Source organism: Strigops habroptila, chromosome 7 (assembly GCF_004027225.2).
Source record: "Strigops habroptila isolate Jane chromosome 7, bStrHab1.2.pri, whole genome shotgun sequence".
NCBI classification, from domain to species: Eukaryota; Metazoa; Chordata; class Aves; order Psittaciformes; family Psittacidae; genus Strigops; species Strigops habroptila.
The window spans coordinates 26,605,624-26,623,973 of NC_044283.2; positions in this window are offsets into that span (position 1 = coordinate 26,605,624).

The window sequence follows — 18,350 nt, forward strand, 5'->3', positions numbered from 1 at the left end:
ACAAGATTTTCTTATTGTTTTTCTTTCTAGCTTCTGACAAAGTAGTTTCTATCATTTGCTTTTGGTGGCTTGTTCATTTTTCTAAACTTCAAATAATTATTTCTTATTTTACAAAGTTCCATGTTTCTTTTCAGTGACTTTTCAGAAAATAATGTAGTTGTAAAGATTATTCACAGCAAAATGGTAATTTTAAAATTAATCTTAACAGACCTGTAAACCAAATGAATTTGCCTATTTGCAAATTTGTTTTGAACACAAAACTCAGCCTGGTTCCAGAATGATGTACAGACTCTGTGGTTGTCTATTCCCTCCCTTCGCCCCTCAAAGAGCCTTTCTTTGCCATTTTCTCTCTGTTCCACCACTTCTAAAGAGAGTCCACCTTTTTGCAAGTAGACTAAGTTTGATATTGGCCTTTGTGCCTGAGAAAATTTTGTCAATAGATGAGAAACACCAGAAGTAGTGGGGAAAAATAGTGTAGGTCTTTTGTTCCTGAGAATATTCATTTCAGTGCTCTGCATGAAAAATTTGTAAGCACACAGGGCTTTAGACATAGCTTATTGCTACAGTCCAACCAGCAGAAGTCAAATGTATAAACAGATAAGGAATGTTTGTCTACTAAGAACAAAGAGAACTGAGCATTACCCTAGTATTCTCTGAGGGAAAGATCAATATTGATGAAGAATCCCAAGTAGAAAACAAAACTGGGGCATCAATTCACAACAGATCCAAGTTCACTCGTGTTCAGCTGTAGCCAGCTAGTTCATTCCTGAGCTGACTGTTTATGTGCTCTAGACCATTTTGCTAGCAAGTGTGGAGTCACAGGTGATGCAGGCTAAGAATGACTGTGTGTGACCAAGCCTGCACAGTCTGCCTGTGTCAGGTAGTGGCTGTATATGAACCAACACCAATTCTACAAATTGGAGGCTGCACACTGGAAGTACAGTTCCTGGTCAGTGTTCACCATACACAGAACCTGAACAATACACCTTTTTCCCCCTCCCCTCCAATCTGCAGTACTTTCCTCAAGCAATATATCAGTAATTTCACGGACAATAGTACTCTGGAATTACATTGAGGATTAAAATCAAAAGGAAAAGAACTGATTGTGTAGAAAGTGAGTTAAACTGTGTGACCTGAATTTTAAAACCTTTCCTTTTATCAGCTGTAATGGCTATTTGACTTTTCCCACAGCTATCACAAATCGTGAATGTGTGCTCTGTAAAAGAGCACTGTGCAGTGGTCATCATTATTTTAGAAAGCCCATAACATGTTCTGCTTGAACATCCCTGTTGAATTCCAGCTCATGCCTGCTGTTGTCATGCTGATGATCCTGTCCTGCAGACTCATCAGGGTAACCCCTCTCTCTGTTCCCAACATTTGCTATTCTACACCTATTACAACAGTTTGCCAGTACAGCTGAGCAGCTTCTTCCACCCAAAAGTCCAGTGTATAAAATGCTGTAATAACACCTCAGGACACCTTCCAGTTTCACTGATCTTTCAGTAGTATGGATAAAGCTTTAAAGGCATCATACCCAGTGGCATTTCTTAAGTGGCTTTTCTATACTGCTTGCTCAGCTGCCCAGTAATCCCTGTTTATGGAACACATATAGAGTGACAAGTATTAATCTGTGCCACTCTGTTTATCCTGATCATCTTGCTAAGCATCTGAATTTCAAGCAAGATTATGCAAGAGAATAAGAGGTGATTTTATTTCACAGTGTAAGTACTATTGCATAATACTTGCCACACACCAAATAGATTGTGCGCATTTTTTTGTTTATTTTTTTCAGCTATTTCTTCAGGAGGATGTTATAAAAATACTGAAAAAATTTTTTTTACTAGATTTCTTAGTGTGAAGGTGTTAAATCATGCAATTTCAACTATGATGAATTATTGGAGCTTATTACTATGTCTACCACTTGCTCTTTGCAAATGTCATGGGGAAAAAAAGCTAAGGTATTGAACTTAGAAACATTTGCAACCAAAGCATTTGCCTTACTAAAAAGCAGAAGCTCTACTTGTGTTTTAAAGTAAATTTAGAAGACACATTTGTATACCAATTAGTAGATAGTAAAAATTACAGATTCATTTTACAGTTTTATTTCTTTGGCATCCCTCCCATGGCAGGGGGGGTGGAACTAGATGATCTTAAGGTCCTTTCCAACCATTCTATGATTCTATGGCACCTAATTGGCAAAAGAGCAATTTACTGCCATAAGACCCCTGGGAGTATTTCCTACCAATACTATTGTAGTTCTAGCAGTTATCATCTTATAATCATCATTTTTAATCATTGAAAACAAACAGGCACCCAGAAAAAATCATCCAAATGGCATCTCTTCTCTTTTTTCTATCAATCAGATGTTTTTATCTCTATGCTTGTACATAGACACTTATAAATGAGTCTGTGTGGAAGCAATTGGTCTTTGACTGATGCTCAGATGCTGCAAAGATGCTCCTGCATATTCAGAGAAAGAGAAAGAATAGTTTTGCTTTCCTAAACTTTTGACAGGCAAAGGAAATTCACAGCTGAGGGGAGCTAAACACAGCTCTTATCTCAGTCAGAAACACTCTTCTCAACTGCCTGACTGAGCTTCAACATAACAGTAAGTTGCAAGTAACTATATCCCAAAATAAAAGCTCAGTTATTGCACCGGCAGTATGAAGACTTGCTTTGCAGTCCCAAGTCAGCAATAGAGTGGACACTGTGGATAGTGGCAGAGACAGCTGAAAAGCAAAAGAATCAAGAACAGATAGGCCAGGTTTCAAGCTCACTATCCTGAGCTGAGTCAAGGCATTTAAAATGGGCTGAAGAGAACACTTTCATCACTATTCTTCAGAGAACTTCCTCTAGTCTTGCTCTCTTTAATCCCTACGGCTTTCACAACAGCATAAATTAAACCTCTTGAAAAATATATGTAGTTTTAAGGAGTTTGCAGTATCATTACTTTGTTAAATAAGAACAGCCAGTATTATCTCATGGCATTTCATAAACAGGTCAGAGCAACAGAACCAGAGATGAAAAAGAGAAAAGGCACCTTTCTGCTGTGCTGAAATACTGTGGTCCTCTGACATTCTGGTTTTTAAAAATATATCTGGGAACAAGATTAGTGGAGCTACACACATGCATCATCAGTCTAAGAATTGATTTTGTACTGACAGAAATTAAGTCTTGGTGATTTCAGACAGCTTCAAGATTAAGGAGATACAATTTGAAGTCACAATTTTGGATTTCAGCACTAAATGTCTGCATGAATCCTGCTTCAGGAATCTTAAGCCTTTACAATGTCTGGTCCCTGATCCTATTTGTCTTGCCAAGACCGGGCAAACTTGCACCAGCATGCAAGCTCCTTTTGCCACCTTTCTAATCAGAAGAGTAAAACTTTTTTAAAAAAGAAATTCTGTATTAGTCTGTCAGTCAAATAATCAGCAGAATGCAAATGGAGACAGAGATAGAAAATAAATGTGGCTGGGGAAGGAAAAGGAGACAGAAGAGAGGAAGAAAAGAGAAAAGAAGGAATCCACAGTACACATTCAAATCTAGTTTGTTAAATCCAGATGTAGAAATACCTCTCTTTGGCTTATTTTGGTCAGGATGTCTTTCAGAATGAGGTTGATGAAGGTCTACTGGAGGTGTGAGGATCAGAAATGGTGAGAGTAGCAGCTAGAAAGGCAAAACTTACTGTTCACCCATCCCTGTAGCTTCATCAAGTGAAAGTCTACAAGAGGTAGAAAGCCTATTATTTTGTATCTCAGTTTGTCACAAGAGTTTTGGTACATGTGTATGTAGTTCTTGCTTATCTGATATAATCCTAAATACAGACCTCTGAATGGGCAGATTTAGTCTGTCTTTAAACTGTTGCTGAATATTAACTTTTGTCTATTGAGCTAAGCTGGATCTTTGTTTCCTAGGATAACTCACCAAACTTCCACATATTTCTAAGTATATTTCTGCCATTGAGTAACATGAACTGGTACACAGCATTATGCTGTACTTCCCCATAGCTCCTGCCAGAGCTTCTTAAATATCTTTCCAAGACTAAACTCAGGAGCAAATAAGAAAAGAGACCTGCCCATTATAAAGCCAGCTGGAAGATGGCAAGCTTCCCTAAAAAGAAAAGAACAAAGCAGCAGAGGAAAAAATTAGAATTTCACCTTCTAGTAAATTGTTGAGACTATTGGAAATCAGAGTATGGAAGTCTGGTTAGAGGTCAGCTGAATAGTATTTTTGGTTTAGATCAGTTTTATGGCTTGGAAAAAGGCATAGTGAACTACAAAAAAAGGGTGCTGGTTCATTTGAGACCTTTTTTATAACTATAGTTACAGGCGGTTTTAGGAAATAATCATTTTGACACATGCAAAAAGCTCTCAGGTAGATTTCATCAATTTAAACAACTCAGGAAGTAGCTTTGTTCCCTGGTTAAGTTGACTGACCACTTATCTTTCTGAAATGGTGAATTTCGGTCTTTATAGACCAAATTCCATTCAACTCTCCTGCAGCAGCTGTGCTAAACCTCAAAGGCCTTTTCTTAGCAATGTCTCTCATTTGGAGCTCCTGTTTTAAATTGTCTAGTTTATGTACACAGTTTAGTATTCCTCCATATCATAACACTGCTTAACGTAATGCAATGCAATGCAAATGTCAGCTTGAATCACTGCTGAAAACAAATGACACTTTTTGGGGCAGCCTAGGAATTAGAAAGGGTGAATAAATACTCTGCTGTCAGCATGTCTCTGCATCAGGCTGATCAACAGTCTGGCCTTTCTGGTGTACTCTGAACAGCAGTAATTTTGCTTTCATGTTTTAATAGTACTAGCAAACACTATTAAGGGGGCTAGGACTTTGAAATGGTAAATATTCAGTCTCATGAAAGATGTTGCCCTTAGATGAAACAAAATGAGTACCATGCATCTATAGGGACAAATCAAAACAATATGGCCTGAAAAACTATCTAGGTGATATAAATAATATTCTTCTCACCAAAAAAAAAGATAAATAAAAAAGTTAGTTATTGGACTCCATCACAATGTTTTGTTAGCAGTAGCTTTACTTTAACTTGGCCATTCTTAACATCACTCAAGCAGTTAGAATAATTTAGTAGTATGAAAACCAGACATAAATTCACCAGAGAACTGTAGCTTACTGTCAGAAATTGTCTCTAAACTCTGAGGTTTAGTTGCAGAATTTGGTGATGTAATTCATCACCAATTTCAATCAATGGTAGTACAGAGACTCAGTGAAGATGAGCTATGTTGTGATTAACAACCACATTTTTAAACTGCAACTCTCATTCATGAAGATGAATGACTGAATTTTAACATCCTGTGATAAGCAAGGTATGGTTTCTACAACCTGATAAGGAATGTATGGTTTCTACAACCACTCTTGGGTCAGTCCTGGAGGACTTCAAGTTGGAGAGCAGTCTTCTCAGTAGAGTCATGCCATATTATATTTCTCTCATGGCTCTTTCATGGTACAAAATAAAATGCTTCAAAACACTTTCACAAAATTTACTTCTTATAGGACATTTCAGATACAGCTAGGAATTTGTGAAAGATTGCCCACTGGGACACAGGACAGGGCTGAGCCCATCAGACAAGCTGGTGGCATCTCTGTGAAAATGTATTTTTAAAAGGACAGAAAACGCGACACTGGTAAAGGAGAAGGGAACAAAAGAGTGAGAAACAGCAGTGGAAGCGCCAAGGTTCATTTCATTTCAGAAGTGAATGAGGAGGAGGAGGTGCTCCATGACACAGAAGATACTCCTGAAGAACTGCAGCCCTTGGAGAACCCAACCTGGAGCAGAATGAAAATGTGAGGTGGAAGGAGTGGCAGGGGAGAACCACTGTTTCCTGATGGTAACCACCCACTCCCCACCCTCCTGCACCACTCAGGAGATGAGGGGAGTAGAGGAATCTGGAGTGGAGGAGTGAGGTTGAGAATGTGGAAAACCAGGAAGAAAGGTGTTGTTTTAATGTTTGTCTCTTTGTTTCCCCCTACCCAAATATGTTTATGTAACATTTATTTCAATTTGCAATGCATTAATTTTCCCCAGGTCTAGTCTGTTTTACCTATGATGGTAATTGGCAAGGGACCTCCTTGTCTTTAACTTGGCCCATGAGCTCTCTTACCCCTTTTCTTCTTTTTTTCTCCTCCCTCAACTGGCTGAGCAAGGGAAAGTGAAGAAGCACCTGGGTGACAGTTTAGCTGCTGAGCAAGGCTAACACACCACAGAAACAGTTGGTTTTTTTCAGAGTCATCAGAAACAGAGGGTGTCATTTTACCTGCCACCCAAGAATAAGATATTTCACCACAACAAAAGAAAAACATTTCAAAGGAGCTTTCTAGCATTTCCACAATACAGGTAGCAGAAATACCATGTCAGGAAGGCTGTTCTGAATGGTTTGGGTTGAGAAGGGACCTTAAAGATCATCTAATTCCAATCCCTCTGCCACAGGTTGCTCAAAGCCCCGTCCAACCTGACCTTGAGCACTTCCAGGAATGGGGCATCCACAGCTTCTCTGGGCAACCTGTGCCAATACCTCACCACCTTCACAGTAAAGAATTTCTTCCTTGTATCTAATCTAAATCTACCCCCTTTCAATTTAAAGCCATTCCCCCTTGTCCTATCCCTACATGCCCTTGTACGAAGTCCCTCTCCACCTTTCTTGTAGGTCCTATCCAGATTTCTTGGAAGGCTGCTAGAAGAACTCCCCGGAGCTTTCTCTTCTCCAGGCTGAACAAGCCCAACTCTCTCAGCCTGCCTCCATACAAGAGGTGCTACAGCCCTCCGGTAAAGTTCCCATCGACTGGAAAACATCAATAGATCAATAACTGATGAATAGATCAATAACAAAGGCTAGCTGTGCTGCAATGACAATAGCTGGTGCTTTCCAAAACAACAACCTCACAGCTTGATTCAATTGTATAAATGTCAGCAAGGCTAAATTTCTGTTTTGTTTTGTTTCCTTGCTTCAGTCTTTTAAAAACTTCTGGCAGAATTACGGGAACAATTTGCTAATGTAAGATGTCTCTATAATAGGATTGCAGCAATCCTCTGAAGTTACCATTTCCAGATTTACAGAATGTTCTTCTTTCTACCCCAGAAAGTGCAAGATTTACTCTAGCACAGCCCAAAGGAAGGATAGTACACATACCAAATTCCCTTTGGATGGCATTCTGGCTTAGAAACATCTTTTGCTGACCAGAGGGTGATTCAGTAAAAGTGTGACTCAGCCATCCTATCTACTAAGTAGAAGCAGTCCCATGCAGCTGTAATCTGATTTGTCTCTGAAGTTAAAAAAATAAAAAAAAAAAAATATTGGTTAAGGTTTTTCTCTAGAATTTCTTGAACTACCTTGCCAAAGAGAAACCTGAACATCTTTTGACATTCTTTCCATTCAGATGCTTTAATGAACTTCTTTACTTTCCCAAAAGTTTAATCAATCAAATCAGAAAAAAAAAACAAACCCAAACCCTATAATGTGATCAATACTCAGCTTAAACCACTTGGTAATATCCATCAGAATTGTACCTAAGATTATCCAAACCCCACAGTTTCAAAGGAGGATTTGCTTAATATTTCCATTATACTTCCATATTTTCATTTGTCGGTTTACCTCGTAAATTTCAGAATTCAAAAAAAAAAAAAAAAAAATTAGACCCTACAAAGAGACTGCAATTCAATTTAAATTCAAAGCAAATTCTATGAGATCAAAAACAGTTCTCCCTGACTCCATTATTTATCATCTTCCATTCAAGCCAAAGGTCTAACCAGCTGATGCTTTCATTCAGGCCCTACACAATAGATTGTGGTTTTCTGACTAGTTCTACAGATGTTCCTCCACCAGGCTTAGGCTAAACTAATGCTTAGAAGCACAGCTGGAAACAAGAACTGGTAATTTTGGATGAGCTTCAATCTCCACAGAGGCACAAGGCAATTCTGCTGTTTGGAGGTGAAACGTGTGTGAGAATAAATCGCCATTTTATAGTTGATTCAACTAAATCACTTTCAGGTAATCTGTGCTGTAACTTCTATGACATGATCCATGAACACAGATCCCTGTGCTCTTAAGTTTTGAAAACATTTGTCAACTCTGCTTTGCATGCATATGTTAGTAGCTTCCACATATTTGTTATTTATGTTTTACTCTACTTCCGTGTATTTAAGTAATTTTTAACTTCTTGGATATGAATTTTTTTCCATTAATTATTAATCGCTCTCCTTTCTGCATGGTGCTGAGCAATTACTTGAGTAGTTTCAGAAACCTCTATTTGTGTGTGATGAACTGGTGAAGAAAACTATATATAAACAACCTTTGCATACTGTTTCAAAAATTACCTGCTCCATTGTCATTCCTTTCTGCTATATGAATCTGCTTCCTAATCCATGCCCAGTGTCTGGACATTGTCTCCTTCATATATACATGCAAATCCTCTTCCTTGATGACATTTTCACTGTGCCAATGAAATACAGCTGGCAGGAAGGAAACACTTCAAGGAGGAAGCACATGTAGATCTTAAATTCTGAGAACAGCATCCAGTAGTGGACAGAATACCAGGAAATCAACACTGGCATCAAGATAGTATACATTGCTTACAGTATTTGCCACGCAACAGTAAGTGAACCTTCAAATTCTTCCAGAAGTCTTTGCTTCATTTCCATTGTACTTCTTAATCAAACAACTAAACATAGTTGATGCATCAAGTCAACTTTGTGCTATACTTCTCGGTTCAAATGGTCAATACAGCACATGAGAGAGGAGAAACACAGAATGTAAAATAACCTGTATTCACGGAAAAACTACAGCCTGCATTTACAAGAATGCCTGCGAGACAAATGCCCACTGTTCACTGTTTTGAAGCTTTTTTCCATTGTTGGCATGTTGCAGCATGTGCAGTTAAAAAGCATTTTTGTACCATAAGCCTTAAGACTGCCTCTTTGATATCTCCAGATTTGGGGTTTCTTCCTTTTACCGCCTCTAAGTTCTTGTAGGAGCGCCATTCATATTTAAGTCTGAAAATTAAAGTATAACATGAACAGGAGCTTTAAAAACATTGACAGGAAATTCAGAAGGAAAGAATTGGTCCCATGTGAATATACAAGGTTAATTAAAATGGAACTAGAGGTTTTCTCTCTACTAAACCACTGATTAAACTGATAAGAGAATATTGTACTCATCCTCAGCATTTAAGACCTCCCAGTGAACACTAAGTGTTCCAAATACAATTCAAAGCCCAAAGAAAGATGCCTCTGAAAAGAGCTTTTTTATTTTATCATAAAGTGGATTACATGATGGGATAGAATGTCAAGTTCCCTTCCAGGTAGAACATACTGGCTGTTTAGAGGTTCATTAGATCTTTAGAGATAAACATTACAGATACACTGATTAGTACTTTAAACCACAGCATTCGCAGAGAAAACAAGCAACAATGAAAATACAGTGAGAATAGCTTAACTTTTTCCTGCGTTCCCAAGTAGCATCTCCATTTTCTGAGTTTTAAGTCATGAACAGACACCCTTTTGAAAGCCATGTCAGACTCATGTTTTTTTGATTCTGTATTCCCATATGAATTACATGAATTGTGCCACTTTATGATACATAGTAGGTCATACTAGAAAATCTCCTGTAATCTCCTCAATAACCCTGGAGAGTAATAAGAGCAACATCTTTATGTTTTGGAAAGCAATACCTGAAAGAACATAAACCTTTGGGCAATAAGTGTTATTTCAGTCTCAAATGAAAAAACAGTCCTCACCAGTTGTTGACCCATGTTATTCGCTATGCATTTTATCTCATAAAGCATCCTTTTTAAGCAACTTCCTTCTTCACTAAGCTAAAAGTGATTCGTCCAGCTCTCCTATACACAGTGAGTATACTTTTAAAGCACTGCCACCATGAAGAGGAAAAAAATGTTATCTGTAAGTAAAAAATAAATAGAAGACATGGGCTTTTGGGGAAAAAAAAGAGTATCATGGTCTTACTACAAAGAAAGTTAAGGATTCCTTCTTACAAATAGGTCATGTAATTAGTCTTCAGAATTGAATCAGGAAGAAAAAATGCTCAACGTTCTTTCCTATACCTCAAATGTGTGTCTGCTTCAGATCAGGCCAGAACTTCATTTCCTTGAGACTTCACAGCTTTGAAACAAAAAATACTGGATACAGCTTTGATTTCCTGAGTCCTGAGTTTATGGTTAGGCAGTCATCTATGCACTATAAACAAAAGAAAAAAAAAATTAAACAGTGAGGCCTGTAACTTTTTTTAAAGAAGTTTTTATACAGTGAATCTTCTAGTGTATTCTCCGTTTACTAAGAAAATTGGTATAAATTATACGCTCTGAACATCACTTTCCCCTTCATTAATGAAGGGCTGATCTCTCATATCAAGAGAAAAACCCTCCTGGTAGGAAAAACTATTGCTACTGGAGTTTTCAAGCAAGTCCAGCTCTTGGCCTTGTGTCACTTAGAATCATAGAATCATAGAATCGTAAGGGTTGGAAAGGAGCTTAAGATCATCTAGTTCCAACCCCCCTGCCATGGGCAGGGACACCTTGCCCTAAACCATGTGGTCCAAGGCTCTGTCCAACCTAGCCTTGAACACTGCCAGGGATGGAGCATCCACAACCTCCCTGGGCAACCCATTCCAGTGCTTCACCACCCTCACTGTAAAGAACTTCTTCCTTATATCTAATTTAAACTTCCCCTGTTTAAACTTGAACCTATTACCCCTTGTCCTACCACTACAGTCCGTGGGGAAGAGTCCCTCCCCAGCATCCTTATAGACCCCCTTCAGATACTGGAAGGCTGCTATGAGGTCACCACGCAGCCTTCTCTTCTCCAGGCTGAACAGCCCCAACTCTCTCAGCCTGTCTTCGTATGGGAGGTGCTCCAGCCCTCTTATCATCCTCGTGGCCCTCCTCTGGACTTGCTCCAACAGCTCCATGTCCTTTTTATGTTGAGGACACCAGAACTGTACACAGTACTCCAAGTGAGGTCTCACAAGAGCAGAGTAGAGGGGCAGGATCACCTCCTTCGACCTGCTGGTCACGCTTCTTTTGATGCAGCCCAGGATATGGTTGGCTTTCTGGGCTGCAAGTGCACACTGCCGGCTGATGTTAAGCTTTTCGTCAACCAACACCCCCAAGTCCTTTTCTGCAGGGCTGCTCTTCTTCAGATGACCCTTTCCATGGGCCTATGTGCGCCTCCAAATGTTGCACAGGACTGTGGAAGCAGACACCCCTCAGGTGACTGCATGAGTGGGTACCACTTCTCTGAGCAAAGCAAAGAGCTGCTGTCCCAGGAACATCACAGTCCCATTGCAACAATGCTGCAGTCTAATCAGGTTTAATGCAGAGCAACCATCCTACTTCTAGTTCTGGTGTTTGCTATGTCAGCAGTAAATTGAGCATCTGTGTGCTGTGTAGACCTAGTAGTCCCATCTATAACTGTATTTAGTGAGATTCTTATAAAACACTGAGATCAAAACTGACAAAAATTCATATTTGACAGGTTTTTTTACTTCATGTGACATTTCTAAACAAAACATACCTATATTCAAAATAATAAAATTCATCAACAATGAAATATTTAAGACTAGTTTTACTAGCTTTTACTAGTTTTTTTAATGAGGTAGCTCTGAAGATATTCTGATTGACTCCCTTCCTTCCTCCCTTCTCTTCATTCCTTTCCTCCTTTTCCTTCCCTTTCTTCCTCAGCAGCTGAAAGTAAACATTTGAAACATTTCCATGATATTTCTCCACAAAATCCTTCACCTCTCCCCAGAGAAGATCTGAACAGTTCAGCTGTCAGGTTTAGTTTATATCCTTTATCCAACAAATCAAAGCAACTACTCACAGTCCCTAAAAATATAGAAAATATCTTCCCTGAGTTCCAATATTTGGATTCTGAAGTACTCATTTTCTCCTACAACCAATTCTTACCTCATATCTTTCTTAGCATGGCTAAGTTCCTCCTTGGCATAGTCTCAGAAAGCCTTCTTACCCTCCTTGTAAAATTTCACAGACTTCTTAATAAAACCTTTCTGGTTATACTGCTTTAGCTTTTCTCAAGTCCATGCAGACAGACGCAAAACTCATTTCTGCTTCTACTTTTCCTGTTGAGAAACTCATATCTGGGAAGGAGAAGGTGTAGACACCAGTCTCTACCTTTTTTTGCCATTCTTCAGGTGCTTTAAACAGAAAAAACAGGAAAATGTCTCACTCTTCCTTTCCTTCACTTCCTGTAATAAAACTGTTCACATCTCATACAGATCTTACACTTTCCCAGCTTTCATTATGACAACTATTATGTCAAACATACTTCTGTAAGTAGCCTCTTGCACAAAGACTGTTCTGGATGCACAGATCACAAAGGGATTAGCAACAACAACAAAAAAAAAAAAATCTGAGTAAAATGTTCAGAATACATTTTTCTGGTAACATAGATCCCACATTAGAGATATCACAGTATTTAAGATGATTTGGGTTTCATGCTAAATCAGGAAAAGAAAAAAAGTTGTAGACTATAATTCTTTTCCCCATAATATTTAAGGTTGTCAAGATGCAGTTTATCTCAGACAGTTTGAAGTGGCTTCATCCAGTATTTCCATGATCCTAACATTCTTTGACATTAGTCTCTGTAGATAGATTCTCCAGCAGCTAATCATTGTGTTCTCAAACTTTCATGCCTTGAAGACTAAAACATCTGGTGATGCATTGAAAGGTACAGTGTCTTCCACTGACATTTAAAGCTCCTTCAATGCTTCAATCTTTCTGCTTTCTATTGCTTTTTCTTTCTAGGGAAACACCCCTGTAGCAGGAAACTGTGAAGAGACTATTCTTGGAAAGCTTTCTCTGGATAGCAAAGAGGAGCAAGGAGGCATCCTCAGTTTTCATCTCCCAGTGAAGGTGTCTCCAGGTAAAATGTTGCCTTCATATGGCATTTTCCAAGGGAATAATGCAGCTTTGGTTTACAGCAAAGACGGCTAATATTTCTCTGCTGGACTTATGGACTAGTGGTTTATTTTCAGTCTAAATTATCAGCTAATTATTATTTCTCAGGCAAGCAATAACCTCTTTCATGAGGGAAAGCCTTCAAAGGAGATATTTGCAATCAAGAACACAGAGCTTAGAAATACAAAGCAAAGAAAGGTTAATCTCAGCTTGTTGCAAGCTTTCTCCCTTCTCTAAGCAGTCCAGAGCCTCAAGGAATTGGAAAGGCCTTGAATCAGAGATTTTCATTTTCCTCTCTGCTATAATCCATTTTAAAAGTACAGTTGCAAACCTGAATGATTGGTACTTTAAGGGCAGCAGTCTAAAAGTGAAATGGTGACAGGCAAGATAAAACAGAAAGACACAGAAATAGCAGCGCTGGCAAAACTGAGGCAAAGTCATAAGGAAAAACACAACTTGCCCAGGAGAACAGTAAAATACAGGATTTTGGTTTAGCTGATAGCAGTGGTCAGGAGATATTTTCCAGAAGTTAATGAAGTTAATCTAGTACTTTTCACCAAGCAAGAAGAATATAGGTATTGAATTCTAGTTTCATTTCGAAGTACTGCACCAACCAGCCCTGAAAAAATGCCAGTATGGACTGCTTATAGTTGGCTGGTGTGGGGGGAAGATAGTAGCGTCCTTCCTTTCTGTGAGCAATTAGTTTCTGAGCAGAAGGCATCACCACCTTTCTCCCAGAAGACAGGAAACTGAAGTGATGGTGGAAAGTCTGCCTGCTGGGTTTTAAAGCTACCTGTTTCCCTGCTGCATTAAGCAGAGATTCTGGAGAGACTCGTGCTGACTAGAGCAGCTGATCACTAAGGCCGTGTGTGCAATACAGGGTAAATGTGCCTGCAGCACACTGCCAGGCCAAGGCTGGACACCTAGGGAGCTGCCCAAAGTGTGCTGGTGGTCCACCTGAGCTTCCTGTCCACAGAATTCACTGCACAACCAGCAGGGTTTTATTGGGTCCTGTCACAGTCTGCCTTGCCTGTCTGATCCCACTACTGAGTCTGGATCTGAGTAACTACACCCTGCTCTGGGTAAGAAAAAGTAGTAGCATATCCATTCCAAGGATCCTGTGATCCTTGGAATCTTGGAAACTTAGGAAAGCAAATCTCAGTGGAGCAGGGCAAATCGCTCTTCATAATGCCAGAGTCCTCAGGAACCCACATCCATTCTTCTCGCCCCTCAAAAATTTTCTTCTAAACTTCACCTTTTTGTCCTTCATTATAATGTTTTACCAAGCAAGGATCAAAGGATGTAGCTGCCTTTTTAGTCTATTACAAAACAAGTGTTCCAGGATTTTAATTTGATATCAGTGATAGTTTATAATTTCTTGGTCCAGTCCTGCCTGTTTCTCTATCTTTGAACTTTATTTGGGTGCCTGAAATATTGAGCTGTTCATCTGCCTGGCTGATAGATCAAAATGCAAACATTACTTTATAGTTTGATGGGGTTTTGAGTATTAGTTCAGCTGACGTAGCTGAGTTTCCCCGAGAGAGAAGTGGTGGTGGTGAGGGGCAGAGGAGACAAGAAAGAACAAAACCATGAAAATCTTTAACGCAAGAGATGGATCCCAATCACCAGAAGCTAGACCCTGTTGGGATAAGGAACGCAAGGGATTATTGAGAGGTGAGAAAAACATTTACAAAGTCAAAATGTAAAGCATTGGAGAAAAAAAATATATAGGTTATTCTACAATAGTGGCAATTTTCATTCACTTGCATCTGTTTTAAACTCATTAATTATTTTATGGCTTCTAATTGTTTAATTGCCTAACTGGCACTGAAACTTGTTTAGAAAAGGGAACTGTTTTAGTGAACAAAGACAATCCATGCTAGTTCTACACAGCAGTATAAAATATCATTCCCTAAACCAGGTTTGTAACAGAATAAACATGGCTCCAGTGCAGAGGGCAAATATGCATTCAGCATTAGCAAACCTGTCTTAAAATCTAAAAGAGGTAGCTAAGGATATTTCTGTTGTGTGTTCCCTCTACGACAGTTAAATCATTACAAGTCAATAAGTTGTAATAATCAATAATCAATAAGGAAGAAGTTCTTCACTGTGAAGGTGGTAAAGCCCTGGAACAGGTTACCCAAAGAGGTGGTAAATGCTCCATCCCTGGCAGTGTTCAAGTCCAGGTTGGACAGAGCCTAGGGTGACATGGTCTAGGGTGAGTCGTCCCTGCCTATAGAAGGGAGTTGGAAGTAGATGATCTTAAGATCCTTTCCGACCCTAACCATTCTATGATTCTATGAACTACAGTCTCTCAGTGGAAATTACAATGATGCTTTTGATCAAATTCTGAGACTAATGTCTAGCAAAATGGTTCCTGTCCTCTTTCCTAAATCAGTAATACGATGGTACTGGCTCCGTGCTAACAGAAATATGTAAAGTTTTGCTCCTGGAGAGGAGCAGACTAAAATGCCTCAGAACATAAAGGCTGCACACTGCACAGAAAGCTGATAGGTCTTAAAGACAATCATACACTGATGAATTTATGATTCCCACTGATTGAATCACATACTAGGCAGTCACATAGTCAAATGCTATTTATTTCCACATATCTTCACAAGTTTTTGCAAGCTCATGACTGCTGCCTGTATCATAGAACATTTTAGTTGATAGCATGTGTGCCATTAATGGTTGTCTGCATGCTTCTGACTCTGCTGCCCAGTTATTGACCACTAATCCTCAGTAGTCTGGAGGACAAGTCGTTTTTTATGCAAAACTTCCCTTAACGTGTTTTTGGAATAGTGTGATCATAACGCACGCACATCTTTCTTCATCATTGCTGCTGGGAAATTTGAATGTTGTCTGTAACAAAATTTTCCCATTTAGTTAAATTATTAGATTAGGATTTTAAAGCAGTATGTGTTATCAGAAAGCAGCAACAAACCTCTAGCCTAACAAATGGTATATGGATAAAGATAGTTTAACAAATAATATTTCAAAGCCCTTCTGAACATTGCTATAAAATTCCAAATACAGGGAATTAAACGCAATTCTCAGTAGAGATGACTCTACTGTTAGGTCATGAACATGTATACTCAATCCAAGGGACAGCATACATTAAGCCACAGCTACTGATGAGAATATTGCTGTTGTTCATTGTAGCTCATTTAAAATCTGAACAATGATGGTGTGATCTCACTAGGAGATTACTATGTGCTAAGAAGGCTGTAATTCCAAAAGCAATACTTCTTTGATGCAAAACACTAGTGATACTTCCCATCCATGTCAGAACATACAGTTCTTAGTTATAAAATAATGTTGGTCATGCAGTTGCAGCTGTAAATCTATGTAATTCTATTGATTTCAGAGGAGAGATACTGCCTTACACTGAGACTCTGGTCCTGTCAACTTTTGAATAAAATTAGATCAGCAAACCTGCTACACAGACTAAACTTTGCTATTAACTTTATTTATTCTCTGACAGATTTTTTTTTTTTTTCACTTGTTCAGACCTTAGGCAGTGCTGTGTTATGCTTCTGACAACAACTTAATTTATTGCAACTATGGAGGTCCTAGAGTCTTCCAATACTGCCTGTAGGACAAACTACAGATAAAACCAGTATTTAAATAGCATACCTTGTTATCAGCAACACACCCAAAACAAGCTACATATAAGCAGGATAAAATTGCTTTTGTGTATTATCATTAATAAAATCAGAAAGATATCACTGTACTTAGTTTCACACCACTTTCCAGAGAGTTTTCATATTCAGAGGATGCTGGCCAGTTAGCTCTGCTCCTGGTTAATTCTTAAGGTGAACCCTGATCACTAAGATCTTCTGAGGATCTATCTTCATTAATGACTGTTTTATTTACCTTTTAACATTTGCATCAAAAATATTTGTATTAGTAGGAAAGTTCCAGGCACACAACTATCATTATCACAATCAGGAGCAGGGAAATAAGTTCATTATCAAGGTATCAGTGTCCCTATTTGTTTACTCATTGCTGGTAGGGAGCTTAGTAAAGTATCTGAACTTTTGACAGGTTATCCATCTTAACATGCCACAGGGAAAATGCATTCAAGAACCCAACCTGCTTTGAAGACACTGCTGCTAAGAGCTCAGTGATCTCACCAGCAGGACCATGTAAGAACGTCCCAAACAAAAATCATTCTCAAGGACATTTTGTCCTTTTTTGTCTTTTGACATCCTTAAGAGAGCACTAGGAAAGATCTGCTGCTTATTTACTATTTCTTGTCAGATGACTTCACACCAGACAGAAGTCCCTGAGGAGTTCTTCAGAAAGCAGAAGGTTGATATACTGCATCATCAGACTGTTGGTGCTGCGCAAGGAAGAAAGGTCTCATTTCTTATGTCAGCATCACTTTCACAGCAATCATCTCTCACCTTCTGCAGTTCTCATCTGTGAATGTGTGAAATAACCCAGGACTAAACAGAAAATGAGAAAATGAAGGTGCAGAAATAGGTAAAAGGTTGGGCAGTGCAGTGGAAGTTTAGGAAGACACAGTGGTTTTAATGCAAGCAAAAAAACCAGGGATCAGATTTTCCGAGGAAAGTTATGAGAAGGTGGTAGCAAATAGCTCTAAACAAGAAGCGGTGGGTAAACCTGAGATGGCGTTTCTCACAGGAGGGAATAGACAAGAAGACAGAAGAGCAGCAGCTAACCTGGTAACTAATTATGAAATTTTTCAGTTACCAACATGCACCTGACATTAGTTAGGTCTGAAAGCTGTTACCGTATGATGATTGCTGGTCTGTTTGGAATAACTTCAATGCTCAATGCTTCCCTTCCCAAAAGAGACATGAGAGCACTACAGAAGTCACCCTTACCAAGTGCAGTTCTTTTGGCAGTCTCAGGGCATGTGAACTGGGTTAATCCCTCACAAGAATCCACAGCACAGGACCTTAGGGAATGAGAGGGAGTGCAGAGACAGCTTTACCTAGTACTTTGGAAAGCAGCAGCTTCCTCCTTTTGACTAGGATTTTTAAAAATTCACAGGTTTCATTTGGACACTTGGAGCTCCTAATCCACATTTTAAGAGCTCTTCAATTTCTACTGCAGATATTACTAGCAAATAATATTGGATATTACTAAAAATATTTATTTCTTAAGAATTTTGTTTATATAATTATTATTACAAAGTAAAAACTAATATTAGATATTACTAGGATAAAGTAGTTCAGAAGTTTTACAAATTTACTGCCTTATTCTGGTTCAGTCAGCAAGGCTTGTACCTACCCCAAGTCTTAGCAGTCTCAGCTTTGTAGAAAATAATATACTTGGGCCTGTCAATGAGAAATTAATTCATTTTAGCTCCTCGCAGGCACGTATTGCTCAAATTCACCCTATTGACAGTAATAATGAAAAAT